The sequence below is a fragment of the Eriocheir sinensis genome, unplaced genomic scaffold, assembly GCF_024679095.1.
Source record: "Eriocheir sinensis breed Jianghai 21 unplaced genomic scaffold, ASM2467909v1 Scaffold1009, whole genome shotgun sequence".
Taxonomy (NCBI): Eukaryota; Metazoa; Arthropoda; class Malacostraca; order Decapoda; family Varunidae; genus Eriocheir; species Eriocheir sinensis.
The window spans coordinates 1-26,505 of record NW_026110307.1 but is presented as its reverse complement, the minus strand read 5'-3'; the positions used below and the strand labels follow the sequence as shown (position 1 = coordinate 26,505).

General features: G+C 37.0%; 1 pseudogene; it reads left to right on the top strand.

The window, feature by feature from the left end:
* LOC126988934 (uncharacterized) overlaps positions 1 to 19,787 on the top strand; it is a 57,553-nt pseudogene extending 37,766 nt beyond the window's left edge.
* Positions 19,788 to 26,505: the final 6,718 nt, after the last annotated feature.

Sequence of the window (26,505 nt, the reverse complement as noted above, 5' to 3'; positions counted from 1 at the left end):
ATAGGCTGGCTGTTTTTCCCATGGTTAGTATATAGATTCCTTGATAAATCTGGATCTCTATATTCCCTCAGTGTAACAATACAGCCTCTGAACACCTTTTTTTGTTACATTCAAGAACATTCTCCAGGAAAATTTTGTATAACTTTACATTATGAATTTAAGTCATCACTTGTGTAGTGATAATGAAGAAGTGCAAAGACTCTGTAAATATAGATACACAATTAAGGTAGACTTACGATAGTTTAGTTTGCAGTATGTTGAAAATCACAAGTTGTTAATGTAAGATTTGACCTTATAGTTGTAGTTCTTAATAGTTAGAATCTTCACTTTCAGCTTCATGTAAAATAGGTAAAAAAATCACTATTTACTTTTCAGTTTAGCCCTATAGCAAATCTACACACATCACTTATTTTGAGCCCTGTAAATCAACCAAATGATCAAGTCTTGTAGCCACCACACTCACACACTGAAAGATGGCACATGGTTTTAAATTGATTTTCTAAGATGCTTTCACAAGGCTGAATTATTTTGCATTACTTTGAATCATAAGTTTTAATTCTTTGATGCCTTTTCTTGTGTGTTTCAGCACCATTGTCATTTTCATTTCTTATTCACTGACTGCAATGTCTTTCATGATTTTTCATATTAGTTAGCATTAGTTTAGATATGAAATAATTATTGGCATACATAAACAGGCACCAGCAACATGAATTCAGTGATAATAACGTGAGAAGTAGCAAAAAGTTATTTTTTTCTCAGAGGGAAGGTTTGCCCACCCCCTCCATCATATAGTGCAACTTGTCAGTAAGGTGGAGGCAACTGGAGGGGAGTGTACAGCTGCTGTCAGCCAGGAATAAATAGCACTGTGCCAAGATGCAAGGTGATAGTAAAGGAAAAGACAAAACCAGCTAAGCTAAAGAGGAGTGTTAAAAATATATTTAGAGGTTAGAAATGTGAGAGGTGAGGTGACTTAATTATAAATGAAATAGATGAATGAAAGACAAGAGAGAGAAGCGAAGTGAAGGTTGAAGGTGTAAACTATATCCATGATTTTTAGGGAAACATATGACATGGTAGACAAGGGAGCTTTGTAGTGTTCTTAAAATTTAAGGCCTGGTCAAGTGCTTTTCGAAATAAATAAATGCATTATATATTGAGATGCGATGTGTACTGGCATATGGAGACATGACCAAGAGGTTTTGCACTCATGTTAGAGTATGGCAGGACTATGTGACATCGTCTTTGCTCTCTAATATGTAGTACACTTACAGGTGTATGAAAAAGGTGCATCATTAAGGCAAGAGTAAAGGGTAGTGGTGCAATATGAATGTGAATGATGTGGAACAGTCCATAATATTAAGTTTAGTTACAGATGACACTTCTGTTAGCAAGAAGTGAGTTACAAAAATTAATGGATGAGTTTAGAAGAAGCTGCAGGCACAGAGGATACAGTGAAAATGGTTAGGTGATGGTTTTCTAGAGAATGCCAGGTGAAGCATTTGAGCTTGCAATACCTTGCATACTTATACATGCCAAGAAAACAATTAAGTTGTCACGGGAGGGGGAAGGTGAGGAGAGTTTAAACAAACACGAAACATTCCATTTAATCGTGGGGAGAATGAAAGAAGAAATGAGGAAGAGAGAAGTGAAGGAAAAGCAGTTCATAGGGTCAATTAAGAGAATTATGAGAAGTATCAGTGCTACCATGGAGGCAGAGCAGGAAATAAGAAGAAAGAGCTCTACCATCCTTAAATATGGGGATGAACTGAGTCCCAACACTAAGGCATATGTGCAGTAGTGTGGAGGCCTTATGAGAAGATCATATGGCAAATAAACTTGTTCAGAGTGGTGAAATGGGTGAAAATATTGGGCATATGATGAAAATATAAAATGAGAGAGTTCATGAAGAATCAAGTAGGAAGGCAGAGAGTGACTGGGAGAACACTGTTTAATAGACTGACAAGAGGTAGAAATACCTGAAAGAGATGGGAGTCAGATGTTATTGCTGCAAAATGTGAGTGCAAAATTAGAGGGAACAGGAAACTTATCTGGCATGCTACCTCCTCTGGGGGGAGGTCCCAGAACAAACAAATGACAGAGCTTTTGATGGGTAAAGGTTGAAATGTGACTCCTGGTTTTCTTATCTGCTTTGACATCTTTGACACTATCAATTTTCATTCACAAATTCACTAAATGTTTGACACCTGCAAAACACTGAATTATTTCTCTATTTCCTTAGGTAGGGAAGAATGTTAATGTGTCCTTCTCAAAGCTGCTGCTGTTAAAAATTTATCAAAGTGAATATTAGTTTTAAAGCTTTTGGTTATGTTAGGAATCTCTCAGGCTAATGTCGTGATGTAAAGTTTTACCTAATTCACTGAAGAGCACTAATAATTGGTATTTAATAACACACTATTGAAAATATTTATTAAACAGGAATACTACTTTTGTGAAAATTTGTGTTCCAAGGCTACACAATTCAGTCTCCTATAACTATAAGTATGCCTTCAATGAACTTTTGACATACATCATTTAGAGGAGGACCATGGGTGTACCTTAACTTTGATTCTATATCTAATTGTCAGGTTGAGGAGTTCAACTGTGAGAAGGAAGGCGAAGGAGTAGGAGAAAAGGAGAAGGAAGGGCGGCTAGAATGCTCCACTGACTGGGATGGAGATGCAGTCATGGCCTCCAGGCAGGGCCACAGAACACCCTGGTGAGTTTCAATCTCGGGAGGGTGCAGGAGTTAACGTGCACCTCATTTTTTCCCTTTGCAATTTTATTTAAACAATTATATATTTTCTTTGAAGAAATTATGATTTAATATAAAAGTCTCATTTATATTAAAGTTTGCAACAAAACTACGTAATTTGTACTGTATTTTTCAAATCTAAGTTATATTAGAAGTCTATGTTTGTTAGTTATGACATTTTTGTATTTAATTTGCTTCATGATCCCTGTTTTTTATTAAGAAACTGCATTATTATTTTTCAAATTAAAAGTGTATGTATCAAGTGTAGGATAGTCACACCTATTTACTCTGTAGCAGTGGGGATCACATTTCAATGGTCCCTCTAAGCGAGAAAAATGAGAAAAATCATCACTAACACAAACCATTTCATAATATATATCAAAGCATTTGTGATCAGTTTATGTATCATCTATTTTGGGGGATTTATATCGTGGCACAAATTTGGCCCGTCGCTGCTACACGGTAAAGCCATAAATTTGGCCCATTGCTGCTACTGGGTTAATAAAGAACTCAGGTATTGTTGTTAACCTGAATAGTTTACATCACCAACCAGAGAGACTCAATGACCGGTAATTTCAGGAGCTGGCGGTGATGACAACAAGAACAGAAACCACTTGCTGTCCTGCGACTCTCCTCAGTGGACACAGCTGCCGATGATGTGGATATGAATGTTGAGCCCGCCAGTAAAAGGGATGATCAGGCAAGGAATTATTAAATTATTAGAAACTTGTTAATTTTGACCCATACAGTTGTTGGTAAGCATAAACTTAATCAATTTATAATTTAATTTTTTCCACTAAAGGAAAAAGGATAAAATAAAATTGTTTTATCTGATATCTCAAATTTGTATTGACACGTGTGGAGTTCTGAGAGTTTTTTGCTAAGTAATTTATCCAACTTCATATTGTTATTTTTCCTTAGTATTCGGTGCAGGATGCCAGCTACGTAAGCTTCCAAGAGGGTGGGCGGCTGGCCCGCATGGAGCCCAATACAGGTGGAGTGTCCCCTGGGGGATCCACACCACCCACTGAAGGAGAGTTTCACCCCCATGCCCGTGACCACACACCACACCGCCGAACGCATCACAAAAGGTGAGAAGTTGGCAGCACAATTTTACAGAGAACTCACTTGTCATTATTAACTAAATATTAAAGTGCATGTTTCACCTAACTAAAATAAATCCTACCACTTCATGATTCCATTATGAACAAAAAACATTATAGGAACAAGATTGGACATATATTCTCTTAATATAGTAAAGCATGTGTGGACCACCATGACAGATATAGACACTTCACAATGCAACTCAATTTCAAAATTCAGCAAGAAAAAGCATATCCACTTATATTGTTAATGGTAAGGATGTCTACATACCAGTTTCCCTACTTTCAGTATGGAGCAGTATGCATTTTGTCTGAGATTTGGTTGCTCTAATATAAAATCATAAAATATGGTTATTGACTGTGTGTCTGTTTGGTTTGTTTGGCCCCAGGAGTCTCAGCTTTGCCAGGTGAGAGTGTCAATAAGCCTTCAGTCCCCTCCACAAAGACCATTGTTTCTCTCTTTCTTGACGTGACACCTTGGCATTATCCTATTACTCTTTTTGGAAAGTTAGTTGTAGAACCAGTGCATCCCTATTGGCAAGAAAGGGTTGTTTCACCGGGAAAATGTTAACTTATCTGTGCTCCTTGAGAAGCATTGCAAAGTGGCCGTTCAGAATGTCTTAGTCTATGATAAAAGTTGTTAAGAGTGTGTTGACGGCGTGTAGCCTCCCCCTTGCCTCTTGCCGTAGTACTGCTAAGGAAAAATAGAGACTCGGGATTTGTGTGGACATTGTTGTGAATCCTTGTTTCAATCTAACATAATTTTTACTGCTATAGACAGATAGTGTATGTTGGGTGTTGTGTATAGTTGTATTGAAGTAACATGACTCTCCTAATATATATGCCAGAATGTGTGTCTGTTTCACATGAAAATTTTCAGGTAAATATTATTTACATGCAAAGCACTCATAAGCACTTTTAATCTATAGGCTCCTACCGTTTGACAAATAACATAATAATGTACTTAAGAATAATAAAGTTCATGTATTGAAAATTCACAAATATGCTCACAATTTTGTGAGATACAATTATCTTTAACAAAAATCTTTTCAATTGGCAAGATAACTATAAGTGTAGTACTAAAATCTGATTCCATTAAATTATTTTTCATATATTATTAATAAACTTATGATTTTAAGATTCTTTTTTGGATTTTACATACTCATAATGTCAAACTTTGCTGCCAATCTTCAATTCAGCCAAGACAACAGTATCTTGTTTAAATAGGGTTTTCGAATCAGACAATTGTAAAGTTAAAGCTAGACCAATGATGGGCTTGGCATTAAATGATAAAAATATATATGTTTACCTTTGAATAATCTGTAACAGCTGTCAGTTGTTTCGTAGTTAAATATTTTGCTCACAGGACACCACCTTCATAAAATTCCTCTCATTTGGCCATCTGTGAACACCAGAGAAGAGAAGGTGCCAAAAGACATATGTATGGTATATTTTCCCTGGTTAAGTCTTTATTCATGGGGCTAGAATTACTAATTCAAAAGGAAATGAGAGCATATTTTATAAAAGATGTTGGGAATGAAGTAGATAAAAAATTAAAGATTTTACAGAAATTAAGGCATCATTTATAATGAAGGTACTCTAGAAAATAACAATTTTCTTAAGCAGTCAGGGTCTAATAAGAGAGGGAAATTATGAAAGAACATCTTTAAACCAAGGAAAAGAAAAATGAAAGAAAAGTGATTTTATTAATTGTTTTACTTTTTGCCCAATGCTATTTTGATAATTCCCCCAAAATGAGAAATTATATTAGCTGTATAACTAATATATTTGATTGATTAAGAGACTAATAACACTAATTTGGCTAGGATAATTTTTTCTAATAAGCTTTTGGCATCAAACTTACAAACATCCAGTGACCCTTCATTTTGTGTATCAAATAACTGGGGCCTACATCCTTGATTAAAGCAACTGGGGGAAAGATGAGGGAAGAGCAAGGAGGGTTTAGAAAATAAAGACATGCACCTGTTAGAATTTTCTGTTAAAATGACGATATGCAGACAGGATAGGAAGCTGTGTGCTGCATTCATGAATCTGAAAAAAAACTTATGATAGAGTTGACAGGGGAGCCCAGTTGGATTTTCAAAAACATTTATGGTATAGCTCATTTAATAAGAGAAATCATGATAAAAGTAGAGTTGGGAGCTTATGCTGTAGCTGCTCATTGCTTTGATGCTCATCTCCATCTCTTTGACTCTTGAGCCTCTGGTGGGAAAGAACTCACTAGTCTGGGAGACACAAAAACTGTGACATCTGGGTTGCCACAATTTACTTGACCCCAAGGTTTCTCAGTTACCCATTTATCAATTAGCCCAAAAGGGAGGATGAACAGCTCTGCCGGCTGTGCAAAACATTAAGAAGCTAATCAGGGAGGTAGGGGAGATTGCATCTAAAAATAAGGGAACACAGATTTCATCATGACCAATCAATTCACTAGGTATAACTGGTCAAAATAAGCCATTTGTCAGTCGAGTTTCCACATTTCTAGTCAGGTCCTAAAGTGTGGCCCATGTAGAGTTTTCTGTTTTGTGGGTATTTACATTATCTCACCAGCACAACGATATATCTGGCTTTATTTTATCAAAAGTCAGAACTTATAACAATCTCATCAACAAAAGGTTTATCTAAGTAAAAGTTCTTCATTCAGTTTTCAGTTGATTTCCAGTAAACCGATCTTAGGTTTTACTATTCATAAATACCATAACACTATATCCCTCCCACACACTCTTCGGTGGTACTTCTGTAGAACCAACATGCTTCATAAAAGAATATGACCATTGCTGTCTGTGGCACCCACCTCCCCCTATACTCAGTACATTAATACACATTACTATTTGAAACTACAATGATACTTCTATTGATAATTTACATTTGGATAGTCAGTGCTGAGGTAAATGTGGGTAGTCTTATTAAAAACTAATTTATTCTCTTGCATTCATCTGTGCTAAAGCATTTTTTAATCTGCAGCGATTTATTGCACTCAACCTTAATTTTTCACCCTCAGGTTCCATCCAGTGCAGCGGGCTAAGTACCTGGGGCACCGAGATCTCTCCATCACCCAGTTTGCTCTGGCAGATGATGACAATGTCTCTCAGCCTGCAACTAAGGGTGGTGGTGGTGGCCTTACTCTTGCTTCTCAGTGGAAGTCTCAGTTTGATGACTCAGAGGAAACAGACAATGAGCTTAAGGCTGATAACCTGCAGAGTCCAGAGCACAAGCAAAGAATTACAGTGAGTTATACGCTGACTACATAATACCAAGCACTTCCAGCACTAGAAAATTAGTGTGGAATTGATATATAAAAAAATGTACAAATTGGTAAGATTATTTCATTCAATTTTCTCATTCCAAAGTTTGAAAACCCTCTTTGTCAAGTGCTATTTTTAATCTTCAGCTTGTGTCACCATCATCGCGTGGGCCTGATGATACCACCATAACACCCGTGCAAGACATTGGAACCACTGAGAAGTCTCGAAGAGCTGCAGCAGAGCTGTCCAGGATCAGTGAGGATGATCGCCACTGCCTCTGATCACCACACACACACACAGGTCAGGCATAGGGTAACTTATGTTGCTTGCTTTCTTCAAAGTGTATGTGTTCTTTCCTGGAGTCCAAAGTTTGCTTAGCACTGTACCTCTCAGCAAGTAAATATCTTTTCTGTGTGCACATATGAAGTGTATGATTATAAGCATGTAGAATTTATTCATAAATACTACTGAGCTGTTCAGCTAGTTATAACACATTAGTCTTCTGTTTTCCTGTTTACACTGATAGAGGTACTTCATCAAGTTAACTTTATTTTTTTTGCATGCCCTTATCATTTTGATATTTGTGGCTTGTAATATTTATTAATTTACATTTATCATGTGTGCTTGCATTAGATGCATAAATTAGTTTTCATACTATTCGCCACTAAACTGCTATTCCACAATGATTCAGCATATATGTATAGATGAATGGAGCTTATATGTAATCACTGTTGTATGTTGACACTATTACTTTAACACTGTCAAATAACAGTTTCAACCTTTAATTAACTGATGCCAACATTGTCAGTATTTTGGGAAAGTTATGCCACATGTGGCATCGTCAACTTTTCACTTGAGTGCAGCGTCAAGCATTAACTTCAAAAGCTTTTCTAATTTTTCATCTTGAATTTTCAATCATATTGTTATGAAAAGGACCCTATATTTATATCTGGTAACCCTGAATGAGGCAGTATAATGACTAGCACAAACTATGAGAGGGACTCACTGTGCAACTTATCACATGCCCTCAACTTTACCGTACCTTAAATGCAACAGAACTAATGACAAGCATTTTGAGATGCATTGGAACAAATAGATAATTAAAATAAGGTCATGTGTATCATACTAAATTATTGGTAATAGTGAATGATTTTTTGTGTGTGTGTTACTCACATACAGAGAATATGTGTTTCAGGGCTGTAGTATTTAAAAACTCAGTGACACTGATGTTGACAACTTAGATTTTTAAAGATTATTTGAGCTGTCACTGATGGTATCAATTTCCTTGACTATTTTCATTGAAGCTGATGGCACCCTTATGTTGAAAGACACATACAACACTGTACATACATACTGATTTAGTTACTAACATTTAATTATCTTGTATTTTTTTGTAGTATTAACATTTAAGTTTATAGTGAAAACTTAATAGTGTCACTTAAAATGATATGAAATTAATCTAAACTGATCATTAATATTTTTTAACATTTTAACATTTTATTTACTGACCTAATGCAACCCATTAACTAATTATATCTATAGTATACCATAATGGAATGTGTCACATTTTTGCATAATCAATAACCATGTTATGCCCCTGATATTAACAGAAATACATGCTCTTTTGCCATCATAGGAACCTCAGTGTTGTTCCATCACAAACCAATAAGCTTGAGTAGTAGCTTTTGCCATTTGTTGCCAGTCTTGCCTTTACTGTGACTTGGCAGTTAAAGTCTTAGGGACTTGCATGATCTTCTTCAGTATTTAGGTTAAAAATATGAAGGAAAAAAACACCTTCATTTACATATATATATATCTATTACCTTCCCATCCCTTTAAAGATTATAAATGCAGAAAATATCAGCATTGCTAAAAAATCAAGCAAGTTGAAGTACAAACATTTTGCAGAGGTATTTTCAAAGAGCAAGCTTTGATAAAATACAATTAAATTACAGTACCTTCTATGGAAACTATAAAATTTATCTGTAGAACTGACATCTCATTAATTTAAGCTAAATTATGCAGATAAAGTAACAGCTTATAATGTTTTTTTCAAATTCTATATGTATCATTAAACAACACATTTAGTGTTTGTTTTGCATATCTTACTTTTCATGAGCTAACATAGAGGATCCATGTGTATGCTGATTGATTATAACATGGCTGTAAACAGATCTGTTCTTGTTTACATTCAGTTAGCAGTGTTATCTAGAAAAGGAGGAGGAGGACATATTTTGTGAAATGATAATAAGTCTGAGAATATGGCCAAAAATATACAGTGAATGTGATAAATCTTGCAAGTGACAAGTCCTCAAATGGCAATCCTCCTCATCTTTTACATTCCTCATGCTCTTAACATAATCTGCAAACAGGCTCACATAACTTGTTCCATCTACCATGTTGTTTGCATATATCATACAGTACAGAGAAAGAAGACAAGTAGGTAAATACAATTAGATAAATACAAACACACATGCAAATGCACACACACACAGACACACACACATACACACACATATATAAAAGTCCCCATATATAAAAGTGGAAGGAAAGATGAACCTTCAAACTACAGACCCATATCCCTGACAAGTGTTTTGTGCAAAATATGTGAGAAAATAATAAAGAAACAGTGGTCTAAATTTCTAGAAGAGCATAAGTTAATTACCAGCAAACAATATGGATTTCAAAAGGGCCGATCATGTGTTACAAACTTACTCAGTTTTTACTCAAGAGTGACAGACAGAACACGGGAAAGGGATGGATGGGTTGATTGTATTTATCTAGATTTAAAAAAGGCCTTCGACAAAGTTCCACATACAAGACTATTATGGAAACTGGAAAATAAAGGAGGATTGAAAGGAAATATGAAAAAATGGATGGCAAGCTACCTAATGGGAAGGGAGATGAGAACTGTGGTCAAGGACATAAAATCAGAATGGAGAAATGGAGAAAGCGGAGTACCACAGGGTTCAGTATTAGCACCGATAATCTTCCTGGTATATGTAAATGACATGGCTGAAGGAGTTAATAGCTACATAAACCTATTTGCTGACGACGCTAAATTACAAAAACATAAGAAACAAAGAAGATTGTGAAATATTGCAAGAAGACCTATACAAAATTTGGAAATGGAGTATGGATTGGGAGATGGAATTTAATGTGAAAAAATGTCATGTTATGGAAATGGGTAAAAGTGAAACAAGACAAATCTGGATATACAAAATGGGAAATGGTGAAACATTAAAAAAAGTGCATGAAGAGAGAGATCTGGGAGTAGCAATGAGGGATGATAATCAACCAGAGAGTCATATAAATTGGATCTTTAGAGACACATATAACTTGGTGAGAAATATTGGAGTAGCATTTAACTACATGGACAAGGACATGATGAGAAGGCTAATCACTACCATGATTAGACCAAAATTAGAATATGCAGAGGTGGTGTGGTCCCCCCATAAGAAGAAGCATATAAAGAAACTAGAAAGAATACAGAGGATGGCATCAAAAATGATCCCAGAGTTGGAGGGATTAATATACGAGGAAAGATTAAAGGAAATGAACTTAACAACACTGGAACAAAGAAGAGAAAGGGGAGACCTAATCCAAATTTATAAATTATTAAACAAAATAGATGAAGTAGATAATGAAGAACTACTAACAGAAGGAAACATAAGCAGAAATACAAGAGGACACAGTAAAAAATTGAGAAAGGGGAGATGCTTGAGAGACACAAAGAAGTATAGCTTCCTGCAAAGAAATGTAGAGGTTTGGAACAGTCTGAGCGAGGATATAGTATCAGCGAGGAGTGTGCAAAGCTTTAAAGATAAGTTGGATAAATGCAGATACGGAGACGGGACCACACAAGCATAATGCCCAGGCCCTGTAAAACTACAACTAGGTAAATACAACTAGGTAAATACACACACACACACACACACACACACACACACACACACACACACACACACACACACATACACACACAAAGAGACAACTATAAATTTTATATAATTTTCAAAATATACAGCAGTTCAATTACCAGTCAGCTTTTCACTTCTGTGTGGAGTTTGTACTGCTCTTTTTAAATTGTAAGAAAACCCCTCTTGCCTTTAACAAAGCACTTGGGAATGTTTCTTCTTGGGTCAACATTTCTACTGAGAGATCACTGAGATGCACTGGCTGTCATCTTAGCAAATATTCTCTGGATTGCCTCAGAGGGCATAATACAGGCTTTAGTCTGCTAGTGGAACTTGTGGTGAATGTTTGCTGGATCTAATTTTTTTCAGGATTTTTTTATGTTTAGATCTCTGAGATACTGAAACAGCAGGTCATTGTTTACGATTCAAAATGAGTACTTGAGTCATTTATGTATATCAAAAACATTACTGGTGCCAACACTGACCCTTGTCGTGTTCCACTTGTTACTCTGGTTCATCCATCTGACATTTGATCCCTTATTGCTGTCTTCATGTCAATCTCTCAAATAGCCCTCCATCCACTTCAAGATGTTTCCCTACAGTTCTTCTATGTTTTCCAGTTTCCATAATAGATGCCTGTGTGGAAATTGATCAAATGCTTTTTTCAGATCAAGATACAAACACTCCACCCAGCCTTCTCTTTCCTGTAACATGTCAACTGCTCAAATGTAGAAACTTAATAGGCTTGTGAATCACAGTCTTCCTCCCCTGCAAACAAATTGATGATGATGATGATGATGATGAGTGTGTGTGTGTGTGTGCGTGTGTGTGTGTGTGTGTGTGTGTGTGTGAAACACAGCACAAATGGAATTTGTTTATTATATTTAGTTTAAAGAAAAATAGCAGGGAAGTCATCAGGGGGATACAGATAAGTCAGTGAACAGATTGATTTCCTTGTGAAGACCATCTTGTGACAAAGGGTTCCTATGCAGACCCTGCGGCAACGAAGAGCTAGAAGTGTGCTGTTTGAAGAAACAACATTACATGTGGTCATCTCTGGGCTCCATCTGCGATGCTAGCCCTAACCCCAACACAGCTACATAAAATCAACCATTCCATTATCATGGGACCAATCCACCATCTAAACTACAACAGCTATCATGATAACACCTGGAGACCTCATTTGTGGATGACCTTGCCTCTTGGCCAACTGTCTTGCCCAACTAGGAAGCTTCTGACTTTGATGCTCCACTACTACAATACCCAGACCTACTGGTTCTCATCAGGTGATCCTTGAAGTGTTACCAACATTCCCAAAATAACCGCATGTGTGTTCATGCTTTATGCTTCCGTGTGTGTGTGTGTGTGTGTGTGTGTGTGTTTGTTTATGAGATGATCATCATGGGGTGTGTGGTGCCTAACAATTGTTTGTATACTAACAATGACAACTAGTTTTATTGAAAGTATTACTTATAAAATACTTGTAAAGTCTTGCAATCTGTAAGTAACTTGGATTATGTATTAGGTCCTCTGTGATGACATTGAAAATTTGTATCATTGTTAAGGCTTTTATATATATATATATATATATATATATATATATATATATATATATATATATATATATATATATATATATATATATATATATATATATATATATATATATATATATATATATATATATATATATATTTTTTTTTATTCAAGTTGTTGACTTCTTGCCAAATTGATTTTGGCTGTTTATGGTATATTAATAGCTCTGTATATTTATGATTGAATTGTAACATTTTAAAAGTATTGTTACAGAGTACATTCGATATGTACTGATACCATTATCCATGAACCATTCCTGATTTTAGAGGTATGCTTGTTTTCAAAGATAATTGTTGTTGACCAGCAAATACCCATACCACCATGTTTTCCTCTAATGTTTTCTAAAGTATACCCTAACTTACAAGGATTTTATTACCAGGTGCCTGATGTCACAATGGTGGAGGCAGCTGTGCTGGAAGTCATGGAATTGAAGAGTTTCGTGTTGTGACCAAAGCATCAGGAGGTGCAGAGGAGGCTGCTGACAGCTTACCTGTAGAGAGGAGGGAAGGAGTGGTGCACGTTGAGCTGGGAAGCTGCTGGTCTACCTCGTGCCTGGTCTAACCCACAGTTGTTCAGTCACATTCGGCCAGGCCTAGAGCCACCCCTTGTTCACACCACCACTGTCACTGATGCCGCCTATGAGGTGGATGTTGCTTGGGGCATCTGTGTGAAGTCATCTCGGAAGGCTCGCCTCACACCAGAGCGACGCCAGAGCATGCCTGAAATTGGGTAAGCTCAGCTTACATTTACTTTATGTTTTGTCTTTTGAAAATGAAGTGAGAGTCTGAAACAACAGCTTGATCCATGTTTGGAATTACTGATGATGATTTTATCTTGCTTTAGGATTGATTTGCATAAAATAAGGATGCATCATGAGGAAACTAGAATTATGATGATGTAACTGAAGCCATTAAATGACATTTCCTATTGAAATAGAACAACAGTTTGTTCAAGATATAATGCTATTGCCCTACTTTTCTAGTACTCAGGTCATAGGAAAGGTGAATAGGTTTTGTAGAACCACTGCAAAATTATGAATTAAAAACTAACACAAAGAAAACCTTGTAAATGTTCAGTTAATAATTATGGAGCTTGGTCACCATGTAAATATCTACTCTATGCAGCTAAAACCTTATTTACTATACAAGGCCATTGTACAAGTTATAATAAAACACATTTTGGGTAAATTATCTTGAGTTCTTGAACGCTTGCTAATTAAGAACAAGAAATGGACTTAGGCAGGTCATGTCACATGTTCAACTGATAACAGATTGACAACAAAAAAGTAGCAGTGACAACCCAGAAAGTGTACAATTAATGCCAGTCGGAGGACCAGGTGGAGAGGTGCTATTACATAGAGCAGTTGCCAGAGCAGGATGGAATACATTTAACATCAAACAGTGAAGTGGAGAATGTTGGGAAAGACCTTTGTGGGCTACTAATAGCTGAAGATTATGATTATGACTTACTGTAGACAAATTTCAACAAGATTTTAAACCTTATTTGGTATAACACATATCATATTTGTTAAAAACTATCTCTGTGGCATATTGATTAGCACATCTAGCTATAGGTCCTCAGGCTCAGGTTTGAATCTAGGCAAGGAGAGTCATCTATGGGGTGAAATTATTTAGCAATGTTGCAGCTAGGTAGTGATGACTGAAATCCATCCTTTAAATTTTCTCCTATCCACACATTACCTCATGAAAATATGTTCATTAATTTTCTGATATCATGCTTCAGTGATATCTTTGTATGGCGGCAAAATAAATTACTTAGTTCTTCATTATATATCCCAAATTACTACTGTTACCTAATATTTACAGAGTATGTGAGACCGAAGAATGTGGAGAGACAGATGCAGTTGTTGGTGGCAAAATAGAATTCCGTGTTCTTGATAAGGATAAGAAGTTTTCTCAGCCTACGGGTCCCACCACCATTGTTGCCAGCCAAACCCGGGTGTCCCGCCAGGAACTGTCGGCGGTGGTGCCAGCTCCTCCAGCCTTCAATGCAGAATCTGAAACCACTGCACCTCCTCCGCCTCCATCTCCTCCACCTGCGCCCTCCATGTTAGACCTGCCTGCTGGAACCGCAAATAAATCAGCTTCCCTCCAGTCCAGCCCACACACACACCCAGAGGAACGTTCTATTTATTATGATGCACCACCACCAGATGATTCTGCTCACCAGGCTAGTCATAGAAGCAAAGCAGCTCTCAAGAAAGGACCAGGGCGAAGAGGGGCACAAAAGTACTGAATCATCCGATGGGACTGTGAAAGATAAGAGTGATATGTGAAGCAAAAAAGGATGACCCTAGAAGATTTGCTTGGTGTTGTGGCCTTGCCGGTCGTCATGGAGGACAACAAAGATCGTGAAACAGATTCCACACTATATGAATCAGCAAACAAAGTCCCTTTTAGTAGTCTATATGAAACTGCGGCTCATGATCAGACAGTTGTTACTACTATGCAAGAGAGTTCACGTTATGAGACTGTCATGGGTTCACGAGAGATTGAAGGAGGACGCGACAGGACACTATCTGTGAGGAAGAGAAGTCACTTGTCTCTGAAAGAAGGAAATCATTAGAATATTTGTTAGAAGATAAGCAAGATGGAGAAGATTCAAGAAAGTATCTGTTATTAATTTGCATGACTTATCTGCAGCCTTCCAAGCCTCCACAATGATAAGCAGATCCTGGACTGTGACGCCTTCAGTCTCACTAAGGGGAACGCCTCCTCACAGTGAGAGTGGTGGCCGCAGCCGGTCCTTCCCGCCACCGTCGCTCCTGTGAGGATCTCCTAGAAGAAGGGTCTGAGGAGTCTTCCAAAACTAATACACCACGTCCTACAGATCTGTTAGCAAGGTCCTCCATGTCACCTGACCGACAGCGAAGCAATGGTGTTAGGAAATCGCCAGGTAGTCAAGATGATTCTTCTCTAAAAGTCGCATTCCTGTGCCTATGTGGGCTCGCACTGCCAAGGAAGGTGAGCCAGAGGGAGGCCTTATCACATCATCTGGAGGGAGAAGCCCACGCTACTCTGAGTCTGATCGCGCTGAAGCTGTCCGTAGAATTTCAGTTGCCTTGGCTGAAAAGGTAGCTTCACCAGGCAACGAGGAAGATTCACTTAGCACGCGAAGTGGAGTGTCAGAACATCGGTCAGCCCGAGAGCGTGGGTCAGTTGCATCTGCGGTCAATGACTATCAGCGTTCAGGCAGCCAAGAGGACCATAGTGAGGACCTTGCTGACCTGACCCCCGCTCTGCGCAGGAGACGGCAGGGTGTGGACAAGTATGTAACAGATGAAGCTCAACTGAATCTTCGCTTCCAGCGCCGCCGAACCCGCCCAATGTCAGATGTCACACCACCTCCGCCAACCATCCTTCAGTCTAGAAACCGTCAGAGGTATGTGGCCCATTTCATGTCCACTAACAAGACAAAAGAAAAATTGTTTTTCCAGTATCTCATGAAATACATTCTGGTCAAAAAAATATATATATAGTCAAGTCAGTAAATGGATAAATGGTCTGTTTGTAAACGTAGATAGTTGCTTTAGATTATATTTTCCTGCACATAAAAAGTGGCATCCAAGGAAACTATATGAAAAAGAATCAGAAAGGGTCCACAGTCCACAAAGAGTAAAGTTTTGAAAATCTATTTTTTTCATAGTAAATCTCTTTAGGTGTGCAACAGCACTACTTTAGTGATATATAAATGTTGTCAAGTTCAATGTATGATCTTTCTGCATCAACTATGCTTTTTTCCTATAAGTTCAATATCTATCCTTTCAATAGGGGAAATAGGATTTCCATGATGAGATCTCATGATGATAAGGATGATGGAATGATGATGACGTTAGTTAATCACTAAAATCACATTACAGTAACAGACAACGAGTGTCCATGATAGAAGCAGGAACAGGTGGTCGATATTTTGACACTGGAAGAGGTGTACCCTCCTACCTCCTCAAGCTCCCAACATGAAGACTCTAGTGAGTCTGAGAGTTCACATCCACGGAAGCCACTGCCCCTTCTTCAGAGCCTCCTCAGCAGCCAGAGATGTTGCTGCCAGGTTAGATATCTATTATCACTTTTGTTTTCATGATGATGACTGCTTTCTAATAGAGCTCAGCATGTTTCTGAGGATATAAATTGAATAAGGAAAACCTCAACTAAAAAATAACAACTGTAGAAGACTAAAAATCAGATTTTTTTGTTTTGTTTTCTGAGGCCTTGCTTTGTCTGGTGTTTCCCTTAATAGCTTAGTTGTGACAGAAAACTTTTTTTATATCCCTTCTATGCACTGTATTTGCTCCCCATTTTTCTCATTGTTCCTTCACATCACAGTTTGTTTGCTTGTATTTCTGCACTTTAACTTTCAAACTTATGATCCATGATTTTACTGTTACACATCATCTTAACATACATCCCTGAAAATCCTTTCTCTATAAGTAAGTAGTGTATATTTTACCCTGATACTGCACTCAGATTTATAAAGGTTTTATTTTGTATCCCTGCTTGATAGTGTACATGGCACACTTTTCATGTATCATATTAAGATGTTTGATTTTTTTTTCTGACTTTAACTGTCAATGCATCGACATGTGTTAATATCATTAGTTTTCTTAATCCTGTATTGGAATTCATATTTACTTGTCTTTTTTTTGCTTTTCTTCTTCAATACATGATCATGTACATCGTCTTGATTTTCCATCTTTGGATGACTTTTTCTTAAACTTCTAACTCTCTATAAACTGCTGCTACTTACATTATTTTGCATCCTCATTTTTTTTTTTTCGAGCTTAGCTTTCCATCATTCTTTCTCCTTTTATTTAGTTAATTATCATGTTAGTTTTTTTTATACCCTTAATTTTATTTTTATTTACATTCTCGACAATGTATTACGCTCTTCTTTAACCGACTCCATATTTTTCATATTTTTTTTACACCTCAGATGCATCAATTAATCAGTTTAGTCATATCATTTTGTTTATGCGCCTAATATCAAGCATCATAATCTGACCTTATTTCTTATCCATCAGATCCATTTTCAGTCTTCCATCCTTAGTTTTGTAGCTAATGAAACTCATTTGGTCCTATTCTCCACTCCTCCTTCAGGTACCTGTGAATCATCTTATGCTCAAAGAAAGTATTAATCAAGATCAGCCCTCTCTGCACTGACCTCTACCAGGTAGTCATCATTTTCATTCACTCCAGGCACACTCCTGTCACCCTGCTCATTCACTTTATTGTCATTTACATTTACATTTGTCTCTCCTATTACAGTTACTTCTGTCTCTTTATTTAATTAAACATTCCCCAAAATATTTTCTAACTTATCTTCATGTTGTTCCTTGCATCTACAGGATTTAGTCATTTGTAACTGATCTACTCTTTTCATACATGTGACCCATCTTCATCCATGCTCTCATACATTTCCAGGATCAGTGGGCTCAAGAATGCACACCTTTCCCTGTCCCTTCTAATTAGAAGCTCCTTGAAATCCCTTCCTTCCCATTATTCACTGAGTTTTTACTAATGTGTCAGTGCAGACAAACATTTCTGATTTCTGAAAGCAGTTAGTTTTGAATAATTTTACTTAATGACATTTTTCATTCACAGCAGGCAGTTTTCTTGATTTATTCAATATAGTTAATCAATCCTTTGTTGAATTTGGCCTTTTATTCCACTGTGCCATTAAAATATAATAAGTTGTCAGTAGGCTCTCAGTTTGTCTTAATTAATTCAGAAACATTTGCAAAATTTTCATTGTTGTCTCTAGTGACTCCATCTTCCATCAATTTTATGGAGTATACACACAGTGACAGGAGGGATGGATTAATTTATGGGCCTCAGATAGAGAGCATTTCTCAGTGAAATTTTCCAAATAAAATTAAAGTTTTCCGAATTCATTTACATGTTCCATATAAAATGCATTTCAGATTTGCAGTGATTTTGATGCTGTCTCTGTGCATGGTGAAGTTATCCATTATTTATTTGTACATCTTGCTAGATGTGAAAATTTAATATTTCAGCTGGCTTGCAAGCTTTAGTGTAAACACTGTATTGTGTGGAGTCTCTACTCATTTCATTAAGGATTGTATTGTCATATTTGTTCTTTCTTTTCTTAAATATCATCAGAAAAAAAGAATCAGAGTTCATCTAATATTGAAACATTGTTGTTTTTAAAAATAGAATTAGTGATTGCAATTAGTTCTGGCAATAGACATCAATAATTTCTGTGACATCTTATCATATCCATTTTATTATTCTTAGTTGCTTCTTTTTATACATTAATTTTCCTTAAATAAGTTGACTTTGTATCATGTTAAATTAAGAAGAAAGAGCCAAGTCTAGTCTTACTGAATAATCTTTTCCTCTCCAGAATACGACGTTATCGGCCTTTGAGTGCAGACAGTGGTGACAACTTCAGAAGGCAGCACCCACAACGCACAGTTTCTCCAGACTGACAAGAACCCCGGCCCTAGTCTTCATCGGCAGGAGGAGAAAGACAGCTTCCAGATCCACTCATCTGCAATGCCTCACAGACCTCCCAAACACACCTTTACTCCTCTCACACCCACAAACGCACAAAGTCTCTACCCAGCACATGCAACATTTGTACCCACAAGCTCAGCCACATGAGGTCATTTGGTGAAGCATACTCAAATCTTCCCCTGCCAGAACCACAGTGTTATGTGAAGATGAAGGAGACCAAGAAGCCAAGAAAGGTAAGAAAAGTCTGTGGATGTTGGCAAATGTTTTTAAGAAGACAAAGAAGAACTTCGCCATCCACAATAAACAAAAATAAAGAATTGAGCCAAAGTAATCTGAAAAATTTAAGACCCCCATGTGTGTAATATAGGAACATAAATGGTGCTCACTCTCATGAAATATCAAGCAGTAATCAGGAACACCACAAGATCTAAGTATATTTTTCTCACTGATGTGGGTACAAAATATCGGGAACATTAATTTCTTCACATGAAGATTATGCTGTGAATGTGTTCTCCTATCTGGTGTCAGTAATGGAACAGCTGAGTTGTGGAGGCAAAATATCCATACCTTGAACTGCTGTGGGGTTGTGGGGTGTTGATGGTGAGAGGAGCTGTCCTTCCTCCACTGCCTGTCATGAGACGTGGGTCCCTGAGGGTGGTGGGAGCTATGCGTAATCACTCTTGACAGCTAGAATCAGGTCAGTGCAATTAGGGTGCAGTCGGTTGTATCATCACCTGCACATGGTTGTGATATTTGATAATGTACGCTCAGTGTACTCATTACACTTCCTAGGTTAGGTAGTAAATCAAAGCATCCTTGTTGCCATTGATTGACTTTTTTATAGGTCATGCTGGCCACAGCCCCAGGTTATTATAGTTATCTTTTTAGCTGAGAAAACAGTATAAATGGATAATTTCTAATGTAAATGAAAATCAAGACCTAAAAGGAACCTATGGTCAAATGTGATGTAATATTCTTTTTAATGTTTCTTCTGATTCTAGGTAAAATTTTACCATTTCAAAGGTTCACAGTAACTGTTGTAAATTCTACTAATACAAATTAGCCTTTGATATTGCTGTTTCTTAATGAACTATTTTGGAGAATAACTGCAAAATGTTATAGAGTGTCTGAAAGTATGTATCTCTCACATATTGCTCCAAATACTCAGTAGTCTCTTACACTTTGAAGCTTTCTGTCAGCTTTCTTCACGCTTAATTCAAGAATGCTGTAATTATTCCAAGGGTGCACATACATTATGCTAATAATGCAAGTTTTGAATGTTCATTTGCAAGTGAAGTTCTTGGGTTGTCCCTGTGCCATCTCCCAAAGTGTTGGTTGCCATGCATTAGCTTCCATTTTGTTAATGACGACCATTAATTTTATATAAACAGAGGTGGAAAAGTCAGGAGTTGTAGTTCTCTAGTATTTATCAAGACACACAGGAAGGACTGTGCAAAAGTATTGCTAAAAGTTATTAACAGTGGACTGCCATGAAAGAATTTATATTATTATCATTAAGAAACTCAAGAATCATGGTGAACTTTTTATCATGGCTGAATGTGGAAAAATTATGGAAATGTAGTGAGAATATTTATAGAATGGTCAGTATTTTATTATTTTCACTGCAAAAAGAGTGTAAAGGACTTACTTCAAAAAATGCATATGATAAATCTTTAATTGTGGGCAAAGTATTACTTTGCATTAACTGAAATGAAATTATGTTATTGGAAGTACTTTTATCAAACTGTATTGTAGGTATGTGTAAATTGACTTTATTACATTATAATTGGTGTAAATGTTATGCCATATTTATACTCTAGTTGTATACATTTGTTCTAGTCATTTTATAGTACATGTGCTCATGGCTTTGCAAAGAAAAATGGGGATGTTATGGAACTCATCAATGGAGATTGTAGTTTTTTTTATGAACCAGCGTACCACATTACATATACTCATATACTTTTTTCATACTCCTTCAAGGTTATTATAAATCAGTTGACTGTCTCAAGATGATAGTTAAACTATTCAGATTTCTTTTTAACTTCAGATATAAAAACAACTTTCAGACTATTTACTTGACTAACTCAGAAGCTTCTGGAAGTAAAGGTCCATGTCCTTCTTGTCTCAAGTTTACTTCAAGCTTATCAACTTTATCTTAGCTGTGATGTCTCAATAAGAAAGCCCAAGTTTTATAAGTGCAAATGCAAAGCTGAGATTACTCCAACCAGGTGAAAATGGAAAATCTGTAGAGCTGTTGATATAGTCAAGGTGCTTTCAACAATAATTATTTGTTATGGAGTACGCCTTCCCACCAGTGAGTAAGTGGGGTACACGAGATGCTGTGTAGTCCCGAAAAAAAACTGTGCTAGTAAATCTTCAAGTTCTGCTAGAGAGCAAAACCTATGAAACATGGTTTTCAGGTATTAGGGTTAGAAAGAGTAATTATCATGCCTTGACAATTAAGCTTGGATTTATAGAGAGAAATTTCCATGGTACCTCCTCAAATTTTACTTCTAATATCCACATGAGGGAAGGATAATTTTACTTCCTGCCTTAGGGTCAACCCATTTATTTGCATTCTCAAATCAAAAGCTCATTTGCAGTCAAGTGAGTTTCATTTGATTTTGCACATAACTATGACATATAGCTTTTCATATATGGTAGTCATGTTCTCAAGTATTATACTTCACAGACTCAACTGTATTACTTGCTTGATACTACTTATCATTTTTAAGAGAAATTTGATATCAGCTAAATGAATATTAAGGTCTTCAGTATTGTCACCTTTCTAGGAAATTTAGGATAAAATCAAAGTAATCCTTCTTTATTATCACCGATTAATTATGGATATTTTTCTTTTGTTGAATATCATAAAAGTTCCTAGTTTGTCCTTTTCAAGCTCAAGTTAAGCATCACTGTTGGAAACCATGTGACCTACTTTATCATAGTGAAGTAAATATGAATTTCCTTATTTAGGGAAGAACTAGGTCAGGTTGGGCAGCCAGACAGTGATCAGAGAAATACCTGGAGGCTTGAAGGTATGGATAAAGGAATAAATTCTTCATACAGTCACAAGTGAGGGTTGTTCTGATGACGCTCTCATAACCTTGCATTCAGGTGCAGTAAAGTAAAGTCATGTGGACTCTAGGCAGCCTACCTGGTATTAATTAACTCATGAGTTTGTATAATAGCATGTGGAGGACACAAGTTGGGTTGGCTGGGTAAAGTTAAGAAACGTCCACACTGATTAAAATGTTAGTGAATGATCAGTTTTATACTGTCAGTGCTGTTGGGTGATACCGGCCAAATACTAAACCTACCAAGAGCTTTTTCATATGTTCTTGAAGGCTGTATAAAATCTTTGAATAGCTTGTGGAGTGGAAGGAGGCTGCTGCCAGCCTCTTTTGCCTTGTGTTCCTTTATCCCTTGTTTCTTTATTGCTCATATATCAATGTCCATGGTATTTTTTATTTTGAACTTATTCATGTGGTTACTGCCATCTGTCTATATATGTCCAGATTAGTATATTTTGTTCTGTGTGTGATTAGATTGTTAGTTTAAAATTAAATTATAGCAATGCCTTCTAATGTTTTTATTTAATTCTCTCCGAATTGCTGCTAAAATTCCTGTGAATCATGCAGCATGTGCAGTGCCAGTAAATATTGCACTAAAATATTCTTGCTTCTGCAGGTCATTTCAAGTGGCCATCGCGTGAAATTTTGCTCAGCCTCATCTTCTTAGTTGTACGAATGCAGTGAAATGAGTTGAGTCTACTTATTTTAATCATTTGAATGGCAGTGGTTTTCCTCTGTTATCTCTCCAATAAGACAACTACCAAAATGCTAGATGCACATTCTAATTCTTATCTTAATCTTACTTTGGTGAGCTAGTAAACTTATTACATTATGGATGTTAAGATTTAAGGAAACCACGCATAGAGGGCAGTCAGTCCACAAAGTAACTTCTGAGAATGGGCCATGGTAATCACCAACTTCTGACCCCATCCATAAATCTGTCTCAACTCACTTTTTAATCTTTCCATGGTATTTACATCAACTCTCTCTCTCTCTCTCTCTATATATGTTGTAGTGATCCAGGAAGTACGGGCCATGGGTCTCCCTCAAATGCCTGAGAGTATACAATGGCCTCCCCAAAGAAATTCGTTATAGATACTGCCGCCTCAATCATATATATCACGAACCTTATAGTCGATACTGCACGCTTCTACCACACAAACAAAACTAACGGCGGCCTCACACGTTTAACGAATTGGCTACTGAGGCGAAGGCTTCGGCCTGAAAAGCACAACAAACCGATGTGACTAATTCCATGTACAGTCCGTCGCCGATGAACAGTTGGTCTCCCCTAAAAACTCGCGCTGATCCGCCTTCTGTATATATATATATATGAGAGAGAGATATATATATATATATATATATATATATATATATATATATATATATATATATATATATATGCTTGATTTGTCAGACAATTTCAGATAATAAAGACAACATAAGCTGAGGTCTGCAAAGAAAGTTGTCAGGTTTGTCATATTGACAAACTACGTGACTGGGCTGGCCAGGTCATTACCCAGGTCAGAGCACTCTGTTAGTAAATAATACAACATCAGGATGAGGTTTTGGGAGGTCAGGGGTGGCTTGCCTATGCGGCATGCAGCCCTTGTTTAGGGCATTGAAGTTATAACATGTATACCTCTTTGATCAGAAGGTAGCCTATACCCTATCCTCACCTTCACGTGGTGCGCACTGGTTACTACCTGCCGGGTAGAACCAACGGAAGTGGGGAAGAGATCATCAGCTGCTTTGTTTTATCCTTGTTGTATGTCTCCACACTACATTGGACTGGTCACCATTGCATCTAATACTTTTATCGAGTCTTTAGAGGCAGGAGCTGATGGCCAGAGGTAAGAAGAAAGGAATATATGACTGGTGTCTATAAATGGAATGGTCTAGGTGGTGAGGAAGAGGAGACATGATTGAAAATTTTGTAATGGTAGAGTGGATGGGTTAAGGAGTGAAACACATCTGAGGAACTGGTGTGAGTGATGGTAGAAGATACGTGGAGGGTGCCTGGAGGGGTTGTGTGATTGGGACAGATGAGAAGAGAGGCAGTGGAGGATGCCATTTGTGGATGTCTGAAAGAGTGTGGAATGGTGTGACTGATTAAGATTGAAGGGATTGCACTGTGTGGATGAAAGGAAAGCAGTTTTAGTAAAGTATGTGCCGTAGTTTGTATTTATGCACCAGTAAATGTAAAAAGTAAAAAAGGACTGAGAAAGGGAAGTGGAGGAAGTAAACACGTTCAAAGAGCCAGAGAAAGGAAACTTATTATGATGGGAGATATGAATGCTAAAGTGGGTGATGAATGTGAAATGGATGTAGGGAAATGGGATACCTTGGAAGAATGAAAATGGAGAGTGCTGGTGATGCTCAAAGGAGAAGGAAATGTCTTGAACACCTTCTTTCAGCAGCCAAGAATATCCAGCACTGATACACATGGAGGAGGGGAGAAGATAATGAGCAAAAAAGGATTGATTGGATTATGTGGCAGATGAAAAGGCTGAAAATAAATTTGTGCTGCAAAGGTAGTAAGAAGAATACAGAATTGACCATCTGGCAGTGCTGGCAAAGCAAGCTGAAAAAGGGTGTTTGTGCAGCAGAAGTAAAAGAGGAACATTGAAGATAGAAAAGTTACAGGAAAAATGAGTAGAAACGGAATGGCAGAGGCCTTTAAGTGAAATGGGAGTGTAAAAGAGGTACAAATATTGAAAAGTTTTTAAACATTTAAAGAAATAATGGTAAATTACAACGAAAAAGTGGACAGAGTGGTAGAGATGAAAAAGAAGAGAAATCTATGGTGACAGAAGATATAAGGAGGATAGTAAAGAAAAGGAAATTTTTTAAGAAACTCAAGAAGAAAGAAATGTGGTTGAACAAAAGGGAAAGGAAAAGGAAGAGCAGAGAATGCAAATTGAAATTAAACAAGCAATAAAAGAATGTAATTTAAAGAAGAGCTGATGAAGACTTTGAAAAAGACTATGAAAATATAAAGGAATAGGAAATCATATTGAAAAGTAAAAACGGTGAAAAATGCAGAAAAATATTCTCAAGTGCAAAATAAACATGGATGAGAGTCGGAGGATGTTGAAAGATTTAGAAGCAGAAAGAGATGAAAATATTTCAAAAATTAATGAATTCTTGAGGATGGACGTCCAGCAGCTGTAACAGCAGCAGTTTTGCAGAGGTAGAAGAGGAGTAAGAGTAAAGAAAGTTAAAGTATAACATATGAAGAATTAACCAGGTACAAAAGATAAAAAATGGAAAGGCAGTAGGAATTGATGGAACCGTAAGAAACATTGAAGCGGAGACTGGATGTAGTTAAGAAATGGATGGTCAAGATATGTGAAGTAGCATGGGAGACTCGCATAGTCTCCTTGGCAGAACGAAGGCCCCAGAAGTTGATGGCTGAGCAAGGAAACTAAACCACGGTCAGCGCATCTGGAGGAGTAACACCGGTCATAATTAATAGTTCTATTTTCATATCTCTTTCTATCCATTTAAATAGCTATCTATTTATTCATCAAGCCGCTTAACACCCCCGACGCATTTTAATTTATAAGTAGCAGCGTTTCGCTGATTGGTTGCGCTCAGAACATTACATTTATCAGTTTCAGGTCCAAAAACTTACCAATACACCTGTAACGCTATCCAATTTACGTTATTGTTAAAACTGTAAAGTATCAATGCTTTTATATACTATGGGTCGAAACCGACAATATACGATGATTCGTTGATGTATGCACTGCCATGCAGTACATCATGGAGGCACCGATGAACGTCACCGCCAGTTATTGTTATTTCCCAAATTAAATTTCTGAAGGGTGCACACGGACATCACAGGAAATTGGCGAGTAAACAGAGTACACGTCAGGACTATTTACAGTTTGTGAGGATCTTTACGGACGAATAATAAGGAGTTCCTGTATTTTATTGTCACCGGGCCTGTCTCGCTTTGTTTTTCCTTGTTTAGTCAGTTTTCACTTTCTCTCCTCATCTTTTTTTTTGCCTTCTTCATAATAATTATTCTTTTCTCCTTTTTTTAGTTTCCTCTCCTTTCTTCTTGGGGGAAGTTTCGGTAAAGATTCGTATTAGGTCCGTGCCAGTATCTCATAATCTACTTTATGAAACATCAGTATCTCTTCACATATCTTTTCTATAAACCTTCAACAGTCATGGGAAACGCTTTGAAAATCGAATTCAAGGACTTATTTTTACTCTTGAAATAGGGGATATTATTTACGAAAGTATGCCTCCTTGTTGTGGCTGCGGCGACGCCGCAGCCGCTGCAGCCGCA